The 27,937-nt window shown below is 40.2% G+C and overlaps 1 protein-coding gene across 2 annotated transcripts in view; it reads left to right on the top strand.

Annotated features, from left to right (window-relative positions):
- asic4a (acid-sensing (proton-gated) ion channel family member 4a) overlaps positions 1–27,937 on the top strand; it is an 89,440-nt gene that overhangs the window by 1,501 nt on the left and 60,002 nt on the right. The window lies entirely within an intron of this gene.

The following is a 27,937-nucleotide window of genomic DNA, read 5'->3' as shown; positions in this document are numbered from 1 at the left end:
GCCCCCCCTCTCTCTCTCTCTCTCTCTCTCTCTCTCTCTCTCTCTCTCTCTCTCTATCTCTCTCTCTCTCTCTCTCTCTATCTCTCTCTCTCTCTCTCTCTCTCTCTCTCTCTCTCTCTCTCTCTGCTCTCTCTCTCTCTCTCTCTCTCTTGTACCTTTCAGGGTGGAAGGAGTAATGCTTCTTCAACGTTGTATTTCAATCTTGCTGCTGTTAGGATTAAATATTTAAAGACAGACATACATGATTTTTGCATTAGCAAGATTGACTAAAAGGAATAAAACAATTTCCGTGTGTGAGATGGAGAGAGAGGAAGAAAGGGGGGGCGGGGGGGTCAGGTGAAAGAGGGAGAGTTTGTGCCTGTGTTCTGTGCACTATTTATTAAAGGCACTGTCCTTGCAGGAGATGGATTTCCCCATCTCTCCTGCAGGAAAAGGAATATGCAATTGCTTTAGTGATGATAAAGTGCGGGTGTCAAGTCTTAATAGGGTATGTTGAACATTGATTCGCTCACCTTCCTGAGACCTTAAGATTCTGTCTTATCACAGGGGTGCCAAATGACACCAAAGAAATAATAACATTATTCTCATTTGGTCTCTCTAACAGCGTATTTATTTTTTCCTTCTTGTCTTTACGGCAGCCCTTCACATGGAGACGCAAAATTTCCTGTGATGTAACAACATGATTTCTCATTTGGTCTATCAGACAAAAGAAAATGTCACCTCGGAGGAGCTACAAAGTTTGACTAAATTCAGTCTGAACAACGACATGGCTCTAAAAGTTTAAAATGTGCTTGTAGCACGTTTGACGGCGATGTCGTCTGACACTTTGGCGCTCATTCCTCCCAGAGTACATTAATTAGCAGACAATTCTCACATCCAGGAAATGTCTGGCCCCTGTCAGTCTGTGATGCGACGTGCAACTCTCTTTGGACACTGGGTGACTTCCTCACAGATTAAGATCCTGTTGAAAGTTCCCAAGCTGCAGTTTTCTCTCTGTCGGCTATGTGATCTACATTTCTCGGGGACTGTCAGTTAGATTTGTTTCAGGCTACTTGCTGCCTCCACGCATGACAAATCACTTAGTCCGAGTCCTGGTGGAGAACAAAACTGGGAGTGCATGGGGAGAAATGTCTGGGATCCGTGGGATTGAGCAGGAAAGCAGAATCTAAAATAACAAAGTCACACGCATTGCTCGTGTTAGTGTGTATTTTACGTCTACAAATCGGCCATCATTTGTTGCAGCGAGGAAAGCCATTATTACAGGTGGTGTGCCATTAATCAAATGCAAGAACAGAGCCACATGCACGCACATATTAAAGTCTCCCACACGCATCGGTCGTTATGTGTCCTCTCACGGGGCCCTCCTTCTGGAATCGGCTTATTGTAATTTTTTTTTTGTCCGATTGATCATTCTCGCAGCTCCAGATGTTTCATTTCGGCAATAACTACTTGGATAGGGGTCTCTCGGGAAAATTGCATGATGAATTATAATTAAAATATTTTCTGACATTTAAGCTTCTACTGTAAAGAGACTAGTGTAGTGGAATAGTCTTTTATTCCCCAATAATTTAAAGTAAGCGCCTAGAATTTAGTTTATCGTAAATGCAAAACTTACTGTCCCAAATGTGTGCTCTAAAATACTTGAACATTAAAAAACATCCATGGTATGAATATTTTTCCCTCCATTTCAGGTTATTAGTTTATTGCAGAAAATCATTAATTGGCTTCTATATATATATATATAAATAAATACAAGTCTCAGGGCGCGAACAGAATTGTCTTGCTGCTCTAATTTATGACAAGAAAATACATAATCACATAGCAGAGGAATTTGTTTTCCCCTTCCCAGCATTGTGGACCGGCGTGATTATTTGACGTATGTAATAAGGCCATTCTTTATAATTAAAGATTACATTATTGACTTGGATTAATCACAGAAGATAAAGCTGATTCAACAAGCCATGAATAAATAGATTATTTCTCTTCCAGTCTAACTCTGAATAATTGTTCATCTATTGTGTTGTGCTGTCGCAGGGATGAGCAGCGAGCCCTTTGGCTTTTTTTAAACACAGCTCTGAATTGGTTTGCTCTGACGTTCAGCTGTGTTTGCTGCTGCATTATCAGATTTTGCTCTCAGCAAGGACAGATTCCTTCTGCATATATTCATGGGGATAACTAAACAGCTATAAGGGTGGCATCCGAGGTGAGCTATACAATCCTGGGTTAACGGGACAGCGCTGAGGAGCACTCAACCTGCAATCTGTCATTACACTGACGGAAGCCCCTATTGTGTGTTTATAGATAATTGAAAGTTTAATAGTCAAAGCCATAGATGATGATCACCACCCTCCCCCCCTCGTTTGTCCTATCCTTCACACTGGGATGAAATCTTAAACCACATACATGTAAATCAATACTGTGAACAAATGGCACACAAGAGACATCATTGTGAGTTGATCTCAATAAGTGCACTGCCCTTGTGTGGTTGATTAGAAAAAAAGAAAAGCGCAAAGGAACATATTTGCAGCCTGATTAGGAAAATTAATAGAAAAGCTGTGGCCACAATTGCGCTTAAACCTAGAATAATGAGTATGAGGAGAGCAGCGCAGTGTGGTGTGTGTGAATCATGTCTACCTGCAATGTACATTTTTGGACTTTGAGGTGCAATTATGAAGAGATAAATCACTAAATGTAAAACATGTCTGGTACAACCCCATATTTTTATTGCACAACAAGTTTTAACATTTTCCTCCGGTGCTGAAGGTCACACCACTTGTCGTTCCGCTCCTCGGTGTGTGGTTTCAGAGCATCTGTGGATAGATACTTGAGTTTGATTGCCCCCGTAACCACAAAAAGAACATCCTGTTGGTGTTGCATCCTGCTCCAAAGCCTGGGGATCATTCTCAGTTCCATATATGTGTTTGTGCTTCTGTGTGAAAATGTGCTCTCTACTGTGAGATTGACACACACTTCCCGGCTGGGTCTAACATCTGCACACACCCCTTAACTTAGTACACCCACGCAGATGCTCACCTAGCTTCCCGCCTTCCCCCTGGTGGAGAGCGAGGAGTGGGAGCGTGAAAGTGACCCGCTATCTCGACCGACTCCGGCTCCAACAGCCTGTCAATTAGCCGTCTACAGTTCCGCCGCTGTGGGTGTCCCCGCAGCTTAGCATGCTGTGTGATATCAGATCCACACACCCAACCTTGGAGGCCGTCATTACATCCCCACAACCCAAAAAACAAATACACACTCTTTTTCAATTTATTTTCTCTCAAAATGCAAAAACAAATAAATGAAAATTGATCCAATATGTTTGGAAGCTAAAAAGAGGATCCTGCTTTTTCAACCCACCATATTCCCGCTGCACTCCTCCTCCTCCTCCTCCTCCTCCTCCTCCTCCTCCTCCTCCTCCTCCTCCTCCTCCTCCTCCTCCTCCTCCTCCTCCTCCTCTCAGAGGAAGATAAATTACGGTGCAATTGGTCGGCTGCACCTCCTGATATGCATCACCACTGTCTAATCAGATGAAACCCACCTGTGACCAGTCACTGGATAACACCAATATGCAAACAGTTTATATTTGGGGAGATTTACCTCTTCGATCACTTCCTGGCCTGGTTTTAAAAGCCCACGGTTTGGAGCGCTCGGTTTGATGGGGGAGAGAAATCTCCGGCTCAGGGATGGCTTTTAACTCGACGATAAAGGCTTCTGATGTTGTGGTACCTCTAAACCCCTCCCCCCTCCTCTAACCCCTGGGAGTCTTTTACTCACACAGACATTTGTCTCGTTCTAACATGTCATGCACCGAGCTGTTGGGAGTGTTAATGTGGCTTCACAGACACACACACACACACACACACACACACACACACACACACACACACACACACACACACACACACACACACACACACACACACACACACACACACACACACACACACACACACACACACACACACACACACACAAACATGTGTATTTAGAGTGCAGATAGAACACTTCCCTGTTCAACACACGCAGGTTTCATCACGGATTGAGAGAGTGGGCTCGTAAGATTGATCATGACTCCTGACTGTGCGCCCCTCCCTCTCTGCAGGATCAATACATCCTTCAGTCAGATTGCTTCCCTGCCCTTCCTACTCCAAGCTCGGTGTGACTAATTATCTTGTGCCTGTGTTTTGGGCCAAGTCTCAGCTGCATTTGTTAATGCTGTGAGTTGGGGGAAGAATTTGATCTTTGGAACAAGATATCTGTTTGTTTTAGCTTATATCCAGCCCAAATCAATCAATACAAAAAAACTGTCTGTCTTTTTTTCTAAAGGGCGCAGAAATTATCGAGCAACACGAGATGACTCACAGCTTTTTTTGATTGAGCGTTTTGATAAAGTGAAATCAAATTTAGAGTCCGTCCAAAAGTCAAAATAGAGGTTTTTCTGATGTAGTACCGCACATTCTGAATCAAAAGTCCACTTTATAAAGAGCAAGAGTGCATTTTGATGGAGATTGCACCCTTGGGCCTGATTAGATTACTCAGAAATGTAACAAACTCAGAGATGACTGAATTTAAATTAGTTCTCGCAAATGAAAAGTGTGTGTCTACATGTTGCAGGGTCGAGGGGGCCATCACATGGACGTGAGGTCCTTTTTTTCTTCTTGATTTACATATTGAATGTCCTCCACATTAACACGGCCAATAAATTGTTTTGGCATTTTCAAGTCGTTTTTCTTAGTGACAATAACGTCCCCTTTCCCCAGGATAATTAAAAAATAACTCTTAAACATTATCACTGTATATAGGAAAATACTGTGATCAACCTTTAAATGAAACTAATAAATTATTTTGAGTAGCGAGTATTCCTTTTGTTTTTTAAATATAGTAGACATAAACTCCCTTTTAATTAATAAAGCATTGCACTTCTGCACATATTTTGTTATTTACATTTGTGATGAATAGCATTCGGCCTTCACTATATGATTATAAAAGCCTTCAGCCGCTCACACTTTAGATGCACACTTTTTCTCTGAGCTGCCGATGCGAGCTTTTATTTTGTCATGTTTCCCAGCCTCTGAATACATTAGTGGAAATTCCTCTGAAAAATTAACCAAGCTTGCTTTTAGTCCACAGCCACATAATGGGTTTGTGCTTCTTCATTCCCCTCGCTCGTGCGCTTTAATTACTTTGCCAGATATAGCTCATGCAGAAGGTGGACAAAAAAATAGAGACACCATACAGTGTAATTGTATTAAATGCAATTGTGTTATTTTTGTAAATGAAAACCAACAACATTTAGACATACATTTTGTAAAATAAAATACAGCCATTTGAACGTGATGATGAAAACTGAAATGCTACAGTAGTGAAATTGACTGATTCAATACAAAATCTGTCTACTTTTCTCATCTGTTAATTTTCTTTATTTGAAATGCCCATGGTTGACTGCATTGTAAAACTATTGAATATGTTTCGCATTACTCACACGAGGAGCTCATGTTTGAAACCATGGTCATAAGCCACCAAATGAAATGGTCCAAAACAAAGAGCAGAGTTTTGGATCAACTTGAGTTCATACCAGAATGTTTCAAGGCTAAGCACTTAACGTCTTCTGGCAGCCCTTTGTGAATTTGAACTAAAATATAAAACCAACACAATCTCAAAACGTACCTCAACTGTCACAAGTAGGGTTTTAAACATTTCAACAAGAGAAATGCCAGAAAGATGGCCAACAAAACTAGAGCTAGCTGTAAAAAGCTAAAAGCGGTTAGCCAACAGTTTAACGTCATGCTTCAATAAAGATGCTGTGGTTGGCAGAAAACAAGAGAGAGAAACAGCTGTGGTGACTTTGTTTTAAATCAGGAATGTCTACTAGAATTTGTGAAACTTCAAAAAATAAACTGAGCCAAGCTTGAACCAATGTTATTGTTCAGATTGGTGCAAAAGTATTTTCTAACTTAATTCCATATTGAGGTTAAAACTAAAGTGAATAAATTGCCATAAAAAAATCTGATAAATTCAAATAGACATGGTCAAAAGCTCAGAAATCTGAAATCATCTCCTAGGTCAAAACTATTAGGAAGGGTATTAGATGACCACTCAATAAACAACTTACAATATATTGTTTGATGTTCCTACTCACTGTGTTCATTTGATATTTTAAATACTTTTGAAATGTAGAATCATGGCAAGTATTACTAGGATGAAAATGTCAGTCGGCTCCAATTCAGCCGAAATAGCGTATCGGAAATAGCATACAGCACAAATGTCAAAGTGAATATTTACCCCTGGCACAGTCTGAACATGAAGGCCTCGTCTGTCCGCTTGGCTGGACACTTGGCCCTTATTCTGAATGATGTCTAATATCACACACTCGCCTGTGCCTCTTGCTGCTTTTGCTAGCGTGTTACCACACACTGCACATAATGCACATGATTTCTCTGAATCTGTTTCCCTTTCTAGCTACATTACTGTTAGCTACAGCCATGCTAAGGTGTCATGACAGGTGTGATATTTTGTCAAAATCTATATTGCTTTGTGGTGTAAAAGCCTTCCTGTATGATTACATTTAGCATACCTTGTAGCCTTCTCTAGGGAAATGCATGCAATGACTTGTCCAATGGCTTTAAGGCAGGGTCAGCAGTAATAGAGAAAACAAATGTTTTCCTGTGTAATGTTCATAACGACGAAAAATCTCTGACGTTCTATATTACTTAATAATGCACACCAAGCTTATGGAACAATATGCTATGATAGGAAATGCTGAATAATTCAAGTTATTGCCCTCCTAATGTCAGTAGCTCTCACTGGCCATCATTGAGGCCATTGCTGCGAAGGGAGCCTGATTATGTTTTACACTCCCTACAACATGGCAGATTTAACATGTTCAGCTTATATAGGTTGCCTTTACAGCACTGCTCTTCAAGGGCAACTGCACGGTTGTAGATGAAGCCAAAACCACAATACTGCCTATTGTGGTATATTGTGGTAATAGCAGAAAGAAATAGAAAAAAAATTACATTTTCAGACCGTGAGCTACAGGTCCTGCCAGACGAGGTGCGGAGGCAAAACTTCAGGCTTATAATTTTAACTTGATATAGAGAAGCCAGATTTAATATCTTAGTCATTCAGTGCTGTTGGCTACTTCAAATGCACACATTGGGACAGTAAAATAAGATGGCATCATTTGAATTGGATGAGACGAGAAAACCTATCCAATGCTGCCATGATCAATGAAAACTCTCTAAAGTTTGAATGTTACCTTTTTACAAGCATACAGTTCAATAACCTCCCTTCGTAAACTCAGATATCTTAGGTCCCTGTCTTGTTTGGGTAACATGTCTTTCACCTGATGTTGGCAGCTTTGTCGTCAGGCTCTGTCCATGTTGACAGAACACTTGACCTTCATGTGGAGCGAAATGTCATGGTTTAGCACAGCCAGTTTGAATTGCCACCAATCAATTTTGTCATCCAAGCGCTGCATTTTGGTTAGGAATTGTCAGAGCAAATGCATTACAGTGTAACGAGCTTGTTCAAAGCAGGGGAATCACGTCCAACATGAATCCCATCGTTTGGACGTAGCATTTGCATATAGCTTCTACTGCATATCTATGTGTTTTTAGTGTAATTGTAAAGAAATTGAAAATGGATAAATATCCATTACACGGTATTCTTTCGCTTTGAAACGAATTTGTCGGTCAGGTTAATGACAAATACCTATTTTGAGCTGCATAAAAGAGATACTACCTTTATGCAATACAAAACTTTAAGGAAGCATTCATGCTGAAAACAATGATTTCATCCAAAATGACAGTGAGGGAAACCAAGGTGCACTAAGGTCTTGCAACATTTAAATGTATTGAGGATTGCTTTATCATTATTCATGTATTATGCAATATTTAAATGATTTATTTGTATGCAAAAATACACTTGTCTCTGCTCATCCCTTTTCTATCTCTTCATGTATGCTTCTCCTTCAGTTAGCACAGCGGCTTTGTGTCCAGTGTTTGACGTCTGTCAGGCTGTATTTACCTACGTTCATCCTTGCGTCCCCTCCTCACGTGACACTGAGCCACTGTTAGGCGTGTTTGTTTAAACAAGCGTGTAACTCTGGTCATGTTCCCCAACGGTGTTGTCAAGATTAATTCCGTGTTTTCCTAATGCATGCTAATGAGAAAGTTGTGTGCGTTTGATTGTCAATAATGTGAAATACGGCCCTGCTCCCTAAATGCTGCCTCCGTTCAATAACCTATTAAAGTTGAATCACAGATAACTTGGCGCACATCAGGAAAGCAATCTGAAATTTGTGCTGACATTGATCCAACAGGAAGGAGACCTATTGCTCCGATTAACACTGTTGCCCCAGGAGAGGAGTCCCTTGGCCATTAATAGCCCACTGTCCTAGATGTTCCTTAGACCATATAAAATGCTTATATTTATGAGACACATTGGGGTAAAGCATCATTGACATAGAATAGTAAGAACCTTTATTTAATCATATCTTAGAGCTTCGTTTTTGATCACTGTGTAATTTCCAGGTGATATTCTAGTGCACACTACAGTTTGTTTTTGTCAGTTTAACATAAATTGCTGATTGTACTTTGCGGTAAAGGCGACTGTAGTCAGTGTTCATGTGTAAATCTAACACTGAGCGTTACAGTAGCAACATGTGTTGCACTATGAAATACAGTATGTCTACATGCTGAGAAAAGTCCTCTCATAGTATTGTAGGTAACGCCAACAGTCGTGTTATAAGGGTCAAGACAGAAGACTCAGATTCCACTATAGTGTCTTTTTTGTTGTTGGTTGTTTTGTATGCTACATTTCTACATCTTTTGAGAAATAACATTTAAGGTGCCCTTAATATCGGAGCAATACTTAAATATAACACTTACCTTTACAGTAGCAACCAGTATACTAACAGAACACCTCATAGTGATGCGTTTTAGAAAATAAAAAAACCGTCAGAGTCATAAGTGTTGAAGCAAGACAAAACCACTTCTTTCATCACAATGTATTCTCTTTCAAAGACATTCATTACAAATAGGACTCTGATTCAATTTGAATCTCTTTTATTTGTTTATTGTTTTTTATGCTACATGTCCAGATCTTTTGAGGAATGGCATTTAAGGTGCCCTTAACGTCTGAGAATTGGAAGTTAGGAGGTTTGATTTCCTAGTTCCAGTTTTTTGCACTCCGGGTGTCATCTCAGAAGCAGCTAATGGGTGTCCTGACACAGGAACATCTGTAAAATGCCATAGACCCTTTCTAAGTGTACCAATTATTTGAATACCAGATGTCTGCGTGCTTCTGTAGTTTAATGCCAACTCATGGGAGGCTGCTATAATTAGACGGACTCAGAAAGTGATTGTCTGATCTTACCACAAGATGAAAAGCGTATACCATGCATCGTGGCTGGAACAGACGACTAACTCATCCATTCAGCAACCCCCCTCCCCCCAGGAGCCAAGAGTGAGAAAATGACAGATCTTTTCAATATTGCGGTCTCATCCATTTAATTATAAACACTGTGATAAGGGCATCTCCTTTAGAATAAATATGACCAGTAATGAGGTATGGCATCACTGTTTACGCCCTGTCCTTGGCATTCACTTTGAGAAAAAGCAAAGGAGGAACTGGCATCTTTCTAAACAGATCTTGAAAGTCCAAAGGAAGGGATAAATGTCAGTTGGCTTCACTCACAAATCACTGCGCTTTTTTCTTCCTCTCTGACCTTCACTTTGTCTCCTCTAAAAAATAATTAGCAGGATATTAATAAATAATTGGTATGTATACTAAGATGAAAGAGATCCCCAGAGACAGATTGAATATGTCTTCCATAAAGCATGCCCTTAAACTGACAGTTAATTAGTGCGTTTAGGTAATGATAAATAATTAATTAGCATGACATTGAGGGAGTCTTGGAACAAAGCGACAACTAGATAAATTACGGAGCCCCAACGTAAGCCAAGTAAGTCTGAGACCGGCCATAAATCCATTGTGTATTTGAATATCAGTGTAATCTAATTGGTGTCATCATATCTCTCTTGGCAAGAGCTTTGCCTGAGGACACCATTTGGCCGCTCCAGTGGAAGTGTGCTGTGAACAGATCAATAGATGTAGTAGGCATGATTATGTTGCGATTATAACCGGAGAGCCTTGTAAAGCCTACAGAAAGGTGATTTGAAGAGAGCCGCCACACCTCTTGGCACAGTTCCTCCGGCTGAAGCAGCTCAGTGGGAAACAGAGCGGTCAGTGAGATTGGCTGCAGCCCTGCTTCAGGACCAGCTGGCTTGAGAGCAGAATTAGAGTCTCCCCCCTTGTTTCCACCTGCCGTTCGCTGCTCAAGTGTTCCAAATCAAGCCATTATTTGCTTCATTTCCTTGCTGAATGACTCAGCTTGTTCTGCCCTATGGCGTCACATCTGTCTCCCTAGGAAAACATCTATAAAAAGAAATGGTGAGAGCTTTGAAAAGTTTGACACATCACAGTTAATTCTTAGTATGATAATGAACTTTGATATGACTCTTCAAATAGCCTTTTAAATATATCTACAGGAAAGCCGGTTCTCTTTATTACGCCTCTAAAGAATTGGACTCTTCCGTTACATTGTGAAAAATGAATCAGAGCTGATCCTCACGGAGCTTACGATGATACTCAGAAGAGGTCACCTTTAACCGTGCCTATTTCTAATGTAGGTTTTGCAGGACTATGGCCTGATCTCAACAGACATTGCCTGTATACAGAGTAGATGCCACTGAATAAATAAAACCCTCACCCCTCCGAACACCAGCGTAAGATGCCAGGATTAGCATATCATTAGACACTACTTGCGCTGGTGGTTTGTGGACAAAAGGGTGCGAAGCCAAGCAAAAGAGGGAACGTTTGAGGTCCTTTCTCTGCATGTGCAGGAGACTTAGGTTTGTGCCTTCTCTTGGGAGTTCATTTTATAAATACAGCCTCATTTTTTATTGGACTGCCCTCCTTTTGTGGGCACTGTGAGCCTGTTGTGAGGCATTACACCAGCTGCATCATTACAGAAAGTTGTTGCAGAGACGTTGGTCAAAGCCATGGACAAGTTTACAGAGGAAAAATTGCAGATTATTGCTGAAATCCGTACAGCCGGGGAAGACAGTGTAATCTAGAGAATACTCACGCTGAAAACTTGGTGACAGTTTGCTCCCGAGATAAATTGGCCTCAGCAAAAGTGTCTCCTGCTGGTGTCCAGGCTGTGTGATCTGCGCCATGAACATGCAATTTCCCCTTGATTGTCCTCCCCTCGGATAAGTAAACACGTTCAGCAGAGCAGTAAACTGCAAAGGACAAGAGCCCAAAAGACAGTGGTACTAATCCGCCTGCAGGAGACAAATTCAAAGCCTAATTCACAGAGATTCTGAAGATTTTAGATATTCAGATTGTCAGCCTGCAGTAAACATTGCGGTCCCTTTTGGAGCATCTATTTATTAAGATAAAACTTGGATGTCAGGTTGTTCTTCCTGCATGACTCCACAATACCAAGCAAAACAACCTTTATATCCACTCTGATTTCCTTGATGTCTTTGTGTGATTAACTATAACTGACAGATATGAATGAAATATGAAACGTCTGGATTGCCTGGACAGCCCCGACTTTCCCACAGCATCCCCTCAATTTAGCCGTACAAACAGCCCTTTGCACGATTCAATGGCTAGGGTAAATGTTAAAGGCTTGCATGGAACAAAGTATTCCCATTGGAATTGTGAAACATAGATTTCCTTATCTAAGGTTATATTACATTCCATCAAATAACTGATCTAAAAGGAGTCTGAAGTCTGGATGTCGATTGAAATGACAGTTTTCTCTTTAGTTTCGGCTGTTGATTATACCATAATATCTTTCTGACTGACTGGGGAATGTTTCTTGTTAGGGCGCAGCGCTATCATGAACATCTTCATGTCACCATATGCAGAGCAAGAAATCATACTGTGAATTGTTATGAAGTTAAACTGCCTGCTCTGCCCTGTCATTGAGACATGTAGGCAAGAGTCTGAAATTAACTTTTTAACTCACTGCCAAGGGCTGTAAACTAAAAAATTACCTGCCAAGAATACCGCCTCTTATCAGCAAAAACATTTATTCATTATCATAAAATGTCACACTACACGTTCAGAGGCTTTTTAACATAGAGTTGGGTTCTGCATGTGGATTAGTTGTATTACTCAGTTATTTCTCTTCTAATGTTTCTGAGCTGATAATAGCAGTAAGACCACAGTATAATAAGGGTTAAACTAGAGATTACACTGATTTAATTAACCATCCACACAGTAGCACTCAATGGCTGGCTGAACAGGTGGCTTTCAGATAGTTGGATTTAGTGAAATGATTCTCAAGTAGATTTCACAGCAAGAAATATTGGGCCTCTCTTCCTGCTGATAGGTTAGAAAGGTTTTGTTTTTCTTCTCAGGAACATAGTGAACACTTCCTGAAAGGTTTGTGAATCTGATACAAAAAGACATGGACACAAATAAATCACAAAAAACCACAGTGATGGACTATGGTTGGTGCACCATGGTGTGTATTGATAAAACCATTTGTTGCATCATTAAAGTGACTTATAAGCTAAATATAATTTTAACAGTGACAAAATAATTACAATTTGGAATCATTTAAGTTGTAAAACAAATGTTTACATTATCTTTTAACATTTTGCTAAAAAAACTGTGTGTAAAAAAACTGTGACATACTAAACCTTGATTAAGTTGTTTTAACAGGAACATCTAAGTATACTCAGTAGTATCTTACTTATTCTGCCTTCAGTACAGCAGCGGCTGTGACTTGCATTTTACTAGCATTTCGATTCTTTGGTCTCCAAGAAAAGAATACAAATAAATCATTGATGTCCTTGAGTTCTTGTCCATTCTTGGTTCACTGACGTATTAGACACCAAGTGGGGTAAACATGTAGTCACATGGACTGGCAGGTAACTCATTGATTGGACAGCTTTGGTGACCTGTCGTCCTGCATCACCGGCACCACATACACCTGCGGGCTGAAGTCAAAACAAGCTTTATTTTGGTGACTGATAGAAGATTGTGCTGCACTTCAATGTGCTCTGTGGCTTTATTCATCTTCTAGGGTGTCACAAGAGAGCTCACAAAGTAATGGTTGGTATTAAAGGAGGTTGCAAATTGACTATACACGTCAGTAGCACAGACAGAGGTATCTAGAACTAAAATATTGTACATTTTTCACAATTAAGATGTAACAACATTGTACTTCATGGATTTGATTTCCAAACACATCACCAATCACTGGTTTTCCCCAAATAGGCGTTTTCTTTCTTAGCGTTTGTCCTATTTTATAGTCTGCCGTGATACCCGTCAAATAATAATAATAATAACAATGCATTACATTTTTTATTAGAGCGCTTTTACAGGTGCTCAAATCGCTTTACAAGTACACATTACACATATTAGACATGTAAGAGTCATTACTGCAGACATTACCCACAGGAGCAAATGCGGGTAAAGTGTCTTGCCCAAGGACACAATAAATGACAAATAAATGAACCCTATTAGTAATGTGAATTATGACTAGGGTTGGGAACCGAAACTCGGTTCCAGATGAGAACCGATAAGAAAATGCCGGGTACCGGGTACCCATACAAAATACACAATTTCGGTTCTGCTTAACGGTTCCTAAACGCGGTAGACCCTGTATTCCAGCGGGTCCGTCTGCACCGCGGTGCTGCGGTGACCCGGTGGAATACAGGGCGGACCTGGAGAATCACAGAACGGCCGGTCGTCAGCGGGCCGTTGACGGCCGGCTCGGTACGCTGACGGCCGGCACCGCCCTTCATTTTTTTAAACGCCATCATATAAATTGCGCTGACAGGCGACAGAGGTCCACAGTTGCCCCGCAGCGATGCTCCCCCGCCCTCCCGTAGACATTTCACGAGCTCAGTCACTTCATAACACCAAAGATAGGTCGCGGTAAACACTCTGAAGTGAGGCTCCACTACACTAAAAAAGAAAAAGAAAAGGCAAAGTGTAATGCCTGTTAATAGCTTGCCACAGGCATAGCTCAGTTAAAATAAAGCACAGCTATTGTGCAATACATTTGTATTGCATGTATATTTTTGAGTAACAATTTCAGTTAAAGCTTTTAAGAATAAATATATTTTTGTTATCTAAACGTTTGACCTCTTTATTTTACAATTTTGGAATCGAAACGGGGAATCGATAAGAACCGGAATCGATAAGCAGAACCGGAATCGAAATCGGAATCGATAAATTTCAAACGATACCCATCCCTAATTATGACCAGAACTCGTTAACTATTGTCTCATTGTAACTTAAAGTAGTAACACCCTGAAAAGAGTTTGCTGGTCCCACAATACATTTACATTTTTACATCTGTCTATTTGCTTGACATTAATGCACATCTCATTGGACGACAATCTCTTTACATGATTATATATATATTTGTTTAATACTGAGGACCTATCAGACATATCGTTTTTTTTGTAATAGTTTCATTGTTAAACTTTGCGATTATTTATTTATGTTTCTTGTCTATGCACAAATTCCCTCTATGGGAAATCCTACTTTAGGATATTAATCGGATTATGTTGAAGGTTGTCAACATTGTCCGGTTGTCCACTCGGTGGCACATAATTTGTGCAAACCATGAAGATAAAGCAGCCTTTATTGTTGTGGTAGAAACACTCTCAAAGGAGCGTCAATGTGAATCAGTAGCGTGCCGTGCATTTCCCACCTAGGCCTTCAGTAGTCTCCTACCTGAATTATCCATCGCTTTATACCATCATGAGGTTGTCATGGCTATAGAAACCATTCATATTATACAGAAACACAGTATAACAGGTTGTAGCATCACAGACAGGCATCTAATGTAGCGAGAATGAATGCTGTTACTAAGCAAGAAACCCAAATAACACAATTCAACAAGTCCCCTTTCACAGCTACGCCACATACACATCCCACACATCATCTCTAGCAAAAGTATAAATAAAATGTTAAAACATTTACATAAAAGTCATTAAAGCCTTTACTCACCAATACGTTTGATTATTTGTAAACAAAATCCATCCTCCTTTCTTTCCTCAGGAACAGTTCAATTGAGTTTTCAGTTCCAATAATAAGTCCTGTTCTATCGCCATGGAAGCTAATGCTGAAAGTCGAGTCTTTCCTGACGTATTACTAGCAAAAACCATGGTGGAGCTCCGTTTCCCTGCAAAGTTGTTCGTTAAGCTGTAGATCCACTCGGGCTTCCCCAAAACTTTTCAAAAGCACCATTGCTTGTAAGTTTCCAGCCTAGCTTTTGTGTTTCGCTGCTGCCGTGGTTAGACAACTCACATTTACAAACCTATATGGCTACGAACAGCAAGTAGAGCAGTTGCGAATATCAGGCATTCCCAGCAATACAGTTTGCAGTACTCCTCGGAGGCTGTGAGCCAAGGTACCGCCCGTAGTTAGTGAGTTGAAAGGGGCTGCGACAGGTTTGCTAGACTCACCAAATTAATTTCTCCTCCGCTGTCTGTCATTGTGGGTTGAAAAAACGACTTTAAAATCTAACGCCTGCTAGATGGCCCCCGGTGTCGCCAACTCAAAATCTGATAGGTCAATGTAACAGTTTCATTACCATTTGTTGTAAGCTAGAAGCGCCTACACTGTTGATTCTGAAGGCCTCAGGCAGATTCTTTTGACCCAGCAAACACACACTGACTTAAATAAGATTGGATAAAGAAAGCTCCAACATTAACAACCATTCCTGAATTCTGATAGTGTTTAGGCCCAGCAGAGAATGCCTTGTTGTCGGCCCTACAGTTATTTGGATATAATTGCCATGTCTTATGGTATTTTCGAGCCTGAGACCTGAAAAACAGGCTCAGTGCTTAACAGGTTAAATACTACAACTACAGCTGGATAATGGAAAGCTACTACTGCATGTATATCCTCCCCTGTGTGTGTAATGTGTGTAAACACAACAGAGTGGGGAAAGATATTTCCCTGTAAGGGATTAATAAAGTATATATTCTTCTTCTTCTTCTTCTTCTTCTTCTTCTTCTACTACTCAGAGACACTGTCGTTCTTTGATGTGACAGTGAACAGAGGCCAGCAGGGACAAAGAGTTAGAAAAAAAGGCATTCAAATGTTACTATCATTAATACTAGACAGTAAAATATATAACAATTAGAGTTTTGAGGGCCATAATTGGTCAAAATTACCCTTTTCTGCTTATAAAATAAGCATTTCTGATAAAAATGCAACAAATAAGATGTTTGAAAACCATTAGCCGTTTTTCATTCTGTATTTTAATTGAATTAAAATGGGCTTGTTTGTTAGAGGACACTTTGTCCAAAACAAAGAATGTAAATTGAATCTATAAACTATTCGAGGAAACTAATGACATTCTCTAAAATGAAACATATCAATATGTGTCCTAATGACAATGAAAGTTGGATGTTGATTAATATTTAAATAATGCATCCTAATAAGGTTTACCATTATTTATTATAAGGTGGGAATTTCACATTAATCTCCCAGCCACATTATATCGCAGTACTCCATTTAATCATGGAAAATGCATGTTAAAAAAAATTATGTAACGCTGTAAATGTGGGGATTTGGGTTATTGCGTGCAGTGTAGGATGTGATTCAAACGCTCTTAAAGCTGGTAACTCCTCCTTTGAAAAATGTATATGTGTGTCTGGGAACTACCCCGCCAACAGTCTCCCTATGCTGGAAAGTTAAGATCATTTGATCACCCACCTCAGAGACATCCGCAGCAGTGATTTACTCCCTGTATTTCATTTTATATTTCATCTAGCCGATCATCTATCTTGCCCCGGTGCACGGAGCCTGGATTTGCCCTCTGTATTCTGTCTTCCAGATTACAACAGGTCCAACAGCCTGTCTGCCGCCCACCACTCATCTGAAGCCTTTTGTGGGGCCTGTGGGACGTGGCTCCGTGCCGATGATCCTGAGATGTTGCTGGAAGTTTAATCCCCACACTGTGAGAAATGAGGTTCTCCTGCTCTCCCTCTTGCTCTTGCAACTTTGATCAAGCCCTAATGTGATTAGGCAGTGACCCTGACATGACAGGCCCAGCAACTTGTAAAAGCAACCCGGGGGGGGGGGGTCTGATCTGACCAGTAAACCAGGAGAAGAAAGAAATTATTCTGAAGGTGTCTTCTGTTACTGCTCTGCCTGTTGGGTAATAAAGGTTTCATGTATGCGTTTTACCCCGGCAAAAATTGCGATCTATAATGACCTGACATTTCTTCTTTTTAAAACTAGCCAAGAGGCTCATGATTTGAATGTTAACCAGGTCTCTGTTTGATGTAAAGTGCAGTCTACTAGGAGGGAGTTTATTTTGTATTCTACAGGATCTAGGCTCCTTCAGTCTTCGTGGTAAATTAATGTAAATGTTGCACTGCTTATATTGCAGAGAAGAAAATGTAAGAATCCCATCATTCCGTCTGCGTAAAATACATATTTCAGCTATTCTCATGAGACTGTGGATGGACTTTTCCCCTCACACCATCTCTTGTCCAGAATCATGCTCTGAGCCACTTTTCTGTGTCTTTTACTGGATTTACTGATGATGTGTGCCTTAACTTGAGAGGCCAAATGTGTCTAGTCCGGATATATTAATTTCACTCTAATAGACTTTATCAGCCATATTGCAGGAAGTCATGGAGATTAGAGCGTGAGGGAGTGGATGTTTGATTATTTTTGCATTCTGTTTAGTTCTCTGTAGCCTGCAAGCAGTTGCATGAAGATACTTAAAATGCCCTTTGCAACCCGTTAAATACGGCATTATACTTCATATTCAGGTACATTCATGTTCTCTACTGATAAAGAGGCCCACCACAACACTGTAATCCTTACTTGTAATGAGTTCATAGTTATTTAGAGCTATGGTTTCCCAGTTTAGTGCATGGATGTATAATAAGAACTGGATACAGTGTGGGAGGCGGGGCCTCATTCATTCCTATGAGAGTTGCTCATTGGCGCATGATGATAAAATGGCCCAACTTTTGAGAGAGCGAAACGTCACAGATTACCCGGCATGCCTGAGAAGTACCCGTATGTGCGCTCATAGCGCATGCGCTACTTTAACCAAAATGCTCGTTCACATCAAGCACGTCAATTTGCGTTCACGTAACAGCACCGTGCGTTCATGACAGCATGGTAATGATTTGTTATTATGATGGATTTGGTATTGACGAGGCGGCAGTTAGCAGCTAGCGGCTAGCTAGTAATTATGCTAATCTACACATACATCGTTATGTACTTATATTACGCTGTAACAGGATCTAGTGATATCCAAGCAACAGAGCTTCATTTAGCATTAAATAATTATTGCACTGTATATATATATATATATATATATATATATATATATATATATATGTACTGTATATACACAGTGCAATACGAAGCTACAGGGACGTTAATAACGTCGGTAATATTAACTTTATTTAATACAACATTTACGGTACAAGATTTAATCATACAGCCCATGTAGTATGATAATGAATTACAGCAAACATGTGCAATATATCCATTATTACAGCTCCGTGGGATGGCAGTAAGACGATATGGATCCGTTCTTATTGTGCATCCATGGGTAAAGATAAACGCAACTCACATTGGTTTCTCAAACAGCATCTCTGTAAACTACGTGTATTCACTGAATTTCACTCTCTGCCTTTAATGGCTCGTTGTAGCTCCAATAGCTCCAGCCCCCACCCTCCCTGTGAGCACAGTGTGCTCTGATTGGTCGGGACCATGCTGAACACGTAACATGAACGTGCCGGGCAGCGCGGTCCCGTGGGTTAGATGCACGTTCATAATGCAGAGGGAAATAACTCTCAGAATAACGTTATTAGCACATTTTTACAACTTGAGGAACGAATGTTTTTAATAAGGGCTATACAAGTGTTCATACTGGGTAGTTTATTTAGTTTAAAAAAATGTATCCAACGATTTACAGACCACTCTTTCCCCATGTAAATCAATGGGAAAAAGTGTTTCCGGGCCTGGCAACCAAACGGAAGTGTAGTACCGCCGTTTGGCCACCACGAATATTTTCATCTGAGTCCGGCGCACTTCCTGGGGGCTTGGTTTAGTGCCCCAAAATGTGTATTTACATGATTCAACAATGTCCGATGCTCTCTTGGTGTGTCCAAATGTGCACACAAAGTATTCCGGTCAGAAAACAGTATTAAGATCAGAGTTTCTACCAGGGGGGCGTCTTGCCGTCATTTGACGCCCTTATTCAGCTCGGGACGCCCTGAACGCGAGCCGAGGGCGTCCAAAAATATTAATAATTCAAGAGAAGATTGAGAGTTTTTATCGCTTGAAATTACGAAAAGGAAAAAGGACAAGGACATCCCTCTGTTGGAGGGGCAAAGGAGTCTGGTGGGATTATTTTCAGAGTATTGAAGATCGTTTCCCCGACATCGAAGGTGCCTGCTACAGGACAACACGGAACGTGCGCGATTTGGACGCGATGAGCGGGGGGGGTTTTAGTGGAGCACGCGCGTGAGCTGCATCGGCAAAACTGAGGCTCTGTGGTAACATGAAGAGCCGTTTGGGAGCCGGCGCTTTAAGAGAGCTGAGCCAAATGATCCGGCTCACTAACGTAAAAATACAGTATCTATAAGGGACGGCTCAAGTCAAAATTCAAGTCAAGTCCCCAAAGTGGACAATGTCAAAGAAGAGACAGAATGTGAAAGATGTCCTGTACAATTGGCAGTTAGATGGAAAACGATGCTGCACCACAAGGGATCGTTTGCCATTAGTCTAGAATCAGGGAGCTGGCGTAGAATGGAAATAGGCTGATTTACAGACATGATGGTGCCTCAGCCCAAGAAAGTTGTGTGGAATCACTCACATTGTTGATTGCATTGAACATTTTCTTCTGACCCAATATGAGGGAAATGAGCTGGTGCATTTATTGTGTTGCAGACATTTAAAACTGGCCTAATGAAGCAACATCATTTACTGACAAGACACAAACCATTAACACATTTGTAGAAAATGTGAGTTCCTGCACAGTGTGAGTCACTCTATCATCATGGTTTGAGTTGGTTCAATTTAAATCTGACATCCTATATCTATGACTCATATTAACAGCCGTCAATATAGGAACACTGACAGGTACCATTAGCTCTCACCAACAGAGCGCCAGAACTATGGATGCACTCACAGCCCAAAGATACTGCCAGCCTGACTACACCTCGACTCCCCCAACATTCACCAGCGTCATTCAAGGCTGTGTGGAGCTAGACAGGGACATAAACTAACACAGATGCCTGCATGGTGGCCTTGATGGGTCGGGCAATAAATATACCATTTGAGAAAGGTTCATTCCTTTTCCTCTCCTATCTCACAATTGTTTTTTTCTCGTCTGTAAATGTAAGGAACAGAGATTGAGTCAAATACTGAATATGAACAGGTCAATCTAAATATCTCTAGAACTCATTGAGCTGTGGTGTTTCGCAATGTACTTCCAAGAGTTGTCTTGTTAACTGTTTAGGAACAGTAATGTGTACAGAGAATATGTTTGTAGCCTTTCTCTATATACAATTGTCAGACTTGATTTGTAAGACTTGGATAACATAAGGATCCTTACCTCGGTTTGTACGATTTCAGTCAAAAATCTAGACTTTTATGCTTAACTGCATCATTTGTACTTTTCATGTTGGATCCCTACACTCAAAAATTAAACACGTACTGTAGCAGCTTTCCACTTCACCCTAAATAGAACAACATACAAGTATTTTACATCCCACACAGAGTGGGCTAGAAATCCTAACTTCTCCTCTGTTGGCCTTTTGTTTCTCCTGTTCTTCAACGTTACTCACACTCACCTGCTGTTTTTTTCAGCTGCATTGTGGACCAGTATATCAACAGAGACCTCGAAGTAGATCTAAGGCAGTGTCCCCCCGATGGAAAGTCAATCAAAGCCTCCTAGCAGTGAGCCATTGCTCCAGGCCTAGCTGATCATTTTCCTTCTAATATCCCGAGTCCCGGCAGCTCTGAGCCTGATCAATGTTGTTGAAAACGGAAAACTGTTCATTCGGTCTGGGAGCGATGGGGGAAGTGAAAAGCGCACTGAATTGATGACTTTGTAAATGGAAATTGGTGGGGACTTTGTGACACCCATAGTTCCCCCCGCCTCCCCCATCAGAATAAGTACTTGGTCGTCCTCATCCTATACGAATTAGCAATTCAGATCATGGCCCTGGGGTTGCCAAATGTTTATGTGGATGCCCAGTGTGATGAAGGCTCACATTTGTTTCCTGTCACTGACCTGCCACTCACTCTGCCCTTAGAGCCGAAGGCAACGCTGATTTTAACCTCAAATGGTAGCAAAGACGAAAGCTGTGACCAAAGAGAGAGGGACAGAAAGAAAGAAAAAAGAGAAACGAGAAATGTTTGACAACCACCACCCTTCTCCTTTATCCACACACACACACACACACACACACACACACACACACACACACACACACACACACACACACACACACACACACACACACACACACACACACACACACACACACACACACACACACACACACACACACACACACACACACACACACACACACACACACACACACACACACACACACACACACACACACACACACACACACACACATTATACCATCAAAGCTTTCAGCAAAAAATGCCCTTCACAAAAGTAGTGAGCTGGCAGCCTCAGTCTCCGGTTGATTACACAGTGAAACACTGGCTCTTTGTTTTAAAAGATGTTTTTCTATGGAATCAATAAGCCTAATTAGCACTTCTAAAGTCTTTGTCAGATTTTATGATTATATTTTCCAATGCATAGATCAATTGTCTGTTTGACGTGTCATCTCTCTTGCCACAGTAATTCTCACCTTTTGCAATCTGATAAAGAGGCTCCGCTGCTTTATTGGGACGTTGAGGTGCACCTACACTGTAAAATGTTTGGCTGTAAAATTACAGTAAATTACTGGCTACTAGTTGCATGGATTTCACAGTAATTGACTGTAAATATTTCACAGTAATTTACTGTATATATTTTTACAGTTAATTAGAATAAAAGTACAACTAAATACTGTGACTTTACAGTTGCCATGCCCATGGAATTACTGTGATATAGCAGTACAGAGCTGTGGTATTATGGTACCTTGCTGTACATAGATTACAGTAATTACCTGTATGTTCACACTATTACTGTAGAAGTAATGCAACACAGTAGCCAGTAATTTACTGTAAATATACAAATCTAAATACGATAATATATTGTAAATTTGACTGGGATTGTAATAACTACACAATTCAATCAGCTCAATCAACAAAGACAAACAAAGAAAATGCCCATTTTAACTTGTTATTACTCCATTGAAGTGCAAAGTACATTTCACAGTGTCTTGGAAATGTTGTTACGGCCCCAACCTCTACTCCGCGGTAGTGGCTCGTGCTGAGACTCGCAACATGAAAGAATACACGCAATAACCGGTACTTGGTAACGAGCATTTATTGATAATCAGCCGTTTGCTCACACAAGTGAAGTGGGAAACAAAAAGAGGTCTGGAGGACTGGCCAAAAGGAACAAACAGAAGGAGGGAACCCGAGCCAGCCACACCACGGGCCGTAGGACCCAGAGCTCCCCCCCTAACCAGAAATCAATTATAAACCCAATGGGAAACAAAATAAAGTCGCGAAAACTGGACTACCAGGTCCTCCAGGCTAAACATAAACACATCTGCAAAAATATGGCCTACAGCTCAAAATGGCAAAGAGGTATTCTAAGGACAGTGTCTCCCGGCGTTAGGACAGGCAAGACATCCTTCTCCTCCAGCTTCTCTTTATATATACACGGCTGAGTGGAATTTGGAACACCTGGGCAGAGGCGGAGCCAGGGGCAGACCAGGTGCACCTGGGCAGAGGCGGAGCCAGGGAGACAGAAAACAAGGAGGGGAGCACTTAACACATGTCTACACAGACATCCACTCAAAGTCAACACGTTTTCTGAAGAATGTGCTGACATGGAGGTTTAAATTGTCATGCCTCTTTTTGGCTTTCGAGCCCATCTCAGGTTTAATGCCCAGGAAGCACCTGAAAACAATAAGCCAAGACAACAATTTCAATTTTACATAGATGTATATGTTGCCTCATTTATTTTAAGGCACATGCAGCGGTGCCCCTTTCAATTTAAGTAAAACCTGCACCAAAGAAAGAAATTAGTATTTAAAGCCAAGCAAGACCGATAAAAGCAAGAAAATCACTTAATTTGAGGATGGTCTGAATACAGTATTTTACTATGAAATAATACAGTAACATGTTGTGAAATCCTGGTAATCATTTATCCTGTACATTCACAGTAATTAACTGTGCCTGTATTGATTTCACTGTGACATTCTAAGTTACAGTGTTATATTGTGAACATTACAGGTAAAGACTGTAAAGTGGTAAAACAGTAATTTATTGTAAAATATTACAGCAAAATATTGTGAAATCATGGTAATATTTTACAGTGTACTGTATAGTATATTCTGAAAGACAACTTTCAGTAAGAGAGATGTGGCTTTCCCCCAAAGCACACAACTCACATTGTGTAATGTAGATTAGCTGCAAAGTGCATTACATTTACATGACATGTAATGCTGTACATGACATTGATCCAAAATACCAACAGCAGGTGTTAAATGAGATTCAGTGAGATGAATGCAAGTGAATTGATGAAGGTAGAAATAACGCCTTGTGTTATCAAGGGGGTTATTTTTTATTCAGTACTCATACATACTGTATCCCTTCAGTGTTACAGACGATGCTACAGTGAATGAATGCGGCCATTAGCCAGTTGTTTAAATTCAAAAGGGGGTCTGAGTTGATATGGCGGTCAGTTTTCATTTGTGCATAGTTAAAATGAATGGGTTCCGTGTTGAGTATTTTTTGTAAAGATTCAGTATTGTAGATTGAATAGTTTTCCTTAAAGACCATTAACATGTTAAATGCATTTCCTTTCTGATGAAATATTAGCAAAAACTGATTTATGGAACATTTTGAATTCTACATTGTTTACATCCATGTTTGCTCGATTGCAGTCTTCATCTTCCAGGCCTAAATTGGCAAGTCGCTTCATTTCTTGGCATGGTACCACCACCAGCTGTCAATCAGCGGAATAGCATCAAACCATCTGCAAGTCTTTTTATTTTAGCCACAGGGTGCAAAAGAAGCTGCTTTGAACACAAATGTGACATTTAACTTCATTAACACTTTTAAACATCCAGCAAATAACATTAGCAATGATTAGGAACACAAATATGAATCTTCTCTACCGACGTTTTTCTTTCTCGAATATTGATAATACATAACAACTACGTACAGTATGTGCACAGCTTGGAGAAGTACTCAGATGTTTTACTTTAGTCTAATATAACTTCCAAATAGCAGGAGTTCTCTGTGACAAGTAAAAGTCCTGCATCAAAATATACTTAAAGTAACAAAAGTAAAAGTACTCATTCTGCAGATTGGCCCATCTCAGAATCATTAAAAACATTTTCAAAGCTGTTGTGTGCAGCTAGTTTGAATTACTTTGTATACTGCAGGGTAGCTTGTGAATTTACTCCAGGTGGAACTAAAGTCTGATTTATTGTGTCTGAGTTGTAGCAGGGTAGTAATACAAAGTAGCTATACAATGAAATACTCCCCTCAAGTACAAGTCTCTCAAAATTGTACTTAAGTACAGTACTTGAGAAACGTACTTACTTTACACCACTGCGTATTTGCTCCTTTTAACATGCATCTGTATATGAATGGCATTCAGTGCATGTGGGCTGTAATACAACAGAACAGCTTGCCACATAATACCAGACTAATCAGGGTGTTAATTTGTATCCCCATACACTGTATAGGATGACAGCTCTTTGTGGCTGCACATTCTTATTCAATTCAATAGCAGTCATGTAATCTCAGGTTTTATATATGTGCAGTTTGTCCATTTGTGACCCTAATTATTTAAATGTAGCATTAATCCTCTGAATCCGGGGGATTGTGAAGCTGAATTAGGGTCAGCCAGAGGTTAATGATGATCAGAATTATCTAGGTGGTTCTCTACACCGTCTTTTTATAAAACCTGCATTTAATGTGGCTGCTGCGTGCTTGTAGACTCAAACTGCCCACCTTGTGGATGTCCTGTTTTGTTCATGTTTGTTGACGTGGAAGCAGTTTTAACCTTTACTCTGTTGAAATATCCATTGTATAGTTAGGCTCACTGCCTAATGGTTCTTTTATTTGCAAGTTGTTTATTTTTGGCCGGTATTTTCTTTCAGCTATTCGAGTGACCCCTCACACAGCGCTGATTAATAGAACAGATCCCAGTCGGATAAGTGTCAAGGTTTCACTGCTTTTGATTTCTGTCAAAAGATTGTGAGTGTCTGATCTTTCAGCGTGCTATAGCCTAATCAATAAGAACTTGGGTGGCCACTTACATGTTCTGCATGAAAGCATTCACCCCGGTACAGTTCAGCACAAACAAAGCACCGCGGAAATTGAGAGAAATGAAAAGGGAATAACCAATCGAGCTACTATAGGTGAAAGAATGCTGGGAATACTAATTCAATACTTCTTGAAAGCTTTTGTCGTGATTTTGATGCACATTTTTCTCTGGGCTGCAATCTATGCCCATCAACAATTCCAAGTGTGACTGAAAGGTGTGGGGAAATGCTCTTACTGTAATAATATTATTTAGAAAATCAGGCCTTACAGGCATATTTTTGACTGCTGCTGTCAGAAAAAGTAATTGGCCTGTTTTTCCAAAGCATGATACTGTCCATCTGTGTGTTGGACGAATAACTGCAAGACATAATGATTAAGTACAAATATGTATTATTCTGTTATGTATGTAAACATTACCACCAGTGTGCCTGAGCTTAGAATAATAATGTATGTAGACCAAATCCACATGTATCTAAAGAATACTAAATAACAACTATTTAAAAATACATAGTAAAGTACATATTGACTACCCTTTTGAGACAGATTTATAATCAAGGTTTGCTTCGTCTTTTTAAAGTATGAAAACTCAATCGAGCTGGAACTTGGTTGCCTTCAGGGTCTGTTCCCAGTTGAGTGTCTATTAGCATACCATTATCCTTTAGGTTTGTTTTCCCCATATATCCTTCCTGCACAAAGAAAATATATATTATGTAATTCCTATATTCTCTCACTGTGGTTTAAATGCACACAAACAATAAGTATGTGTTATAAAAGCAGCAAAAAGATAACTTGGAATTATTGTAGCAACATCAATATTTACATTTTTGGAAAATGTCCAGGTCGTTAGCTCGTTGCGCACTCAATGTGCTCAGAGCGGGTGAAGAGCTTGCAGCTTCACCTGTTTGTGATCCTAATGAGGAGATCAGGCAGCCTGACAAGAAGGGCTTTAATGTAATTAATATCGTGTCACGGCTTAGCTGGCATACATGTAGTATCAGATGCCCTCCGGCTCTCATCAGGTCTAACATGACGCCACTGGTAGCCCGTGACTTGGCATAAGCAGTATCTAAGGAGGAGTGCATGGGACCCAGGGGTGCACTTGATTTGGTCATCAACATAATGAGGTAATTTTAAACAGATTGCCGCTGAGACAGATAATAAGCACATCATCAATTTGGCGGCCTGACCTTTACTAACAAAGCATCAAACTGTCGTGCCCTGGCTTAATATACATATTCTAAGGGCACTACCTGCCTATCATAGTTTTATTTATTTTTATTTTTGGAATGTATGTAATTGAATATGGATATGTTGATTAATACATGCTTTCCAGTAATCTCATATCATTATTTTGCATTAAAAAATAGTTTTGATCCAAATATAAACAAAAGGGTACTCTTACCGAAACCAAAAACACTTCTAAACCCTGATACCAATTCTAAATTGATTGGAAGGTATTTAAATGCAAGGCTCAAGACGGAAAAAGAACAGGCCTTTTTTACTGATAAACACATAGAATTGATATATAGATATATATTTTATAATGTTAAATTCCCACCCTTCATATATTGCATTACCAAATGTCTTGAATATATTCTGACCACATTTTCCATTTTATGCCTTTAATTAAATTATATTTATCAGATTAAAGCACTTTGGTGAGATTAAAAATAATCCTTAGGAATTTTGCAGACCTATTTAGAACATCATTACAATTAAATATTCTGAATAATATCCATTCAAATAGTCAAAGTATGTCTTAGTTCAAACCTATTAAACTTCAGAAAAAACAAATCTCATATTTAAAGGTGGGGTAGGTAAGTTTCAGAAACCGGCTCTAGTGCACTAAAATTTGAAAGTACACAGCCGAAAAGAATCCGCCCCTTCCTTCAGACTTCCTTACAGAGCACCTCCTCCAACACACATGAACGCGCACATGACTTAGGTTGGCTATATAGTTCAGGGGAATTGTAAACCATACAAAACAGATAATTACCTGTCCAAGAGAAAAAGAGCGACCACGGCGTCAGATTTCAACTCGGTGTGTATGGGGGTTATTCCCTGTATTTAAATTTGAGAGCATACTTTATTGATTTCCTTCACTCAAACCCTGTCATCGCACCAAAGACAAACCAAAGGGTAACCGCCCTTACGGGACGCTGTAATAAGTAAAGCGAACGCACCCGCAAGGACACCTGGCCTCCTATTGGTTGAGGGATTTTGACAGGATTGTTGCACAAAAGTTTCGAGCGCGCACAGAATAAATCTGAGAGCAGAAAAAATCTGTAAGCAGCAATATATCTGAGTGCGAGCACAAGCAGAGCAAATCTAAGTGCAAGCAGGCACTATTTGAGTGCGAGGACAGGGTTTGAGGGAAATAAATACATAAAGTATGCTCTCAAATTTAAATACCACGCTCTTGAATAAAGATAGG

This window comes from Gymnodraco acuticeps, unplaced genomic scaffold (assembly GCF_902827175.1).
Source record: "Gymnodraco acuticeps unplaced genomic scaffold, fGymAcu1.1, whole genome shotgun sequence".
Lineage (NCBI taxonomy): Eukaryota > Metazoa > Chordata > Actinopteri > Perciformes > Bathydraconidae > Gymnodraco > Gymnodraco acuticeps.
Note: the sequence above shows the minus strand (reverse complement) of the source record. Positions and strands in the feature narration are given on the sequence as shown.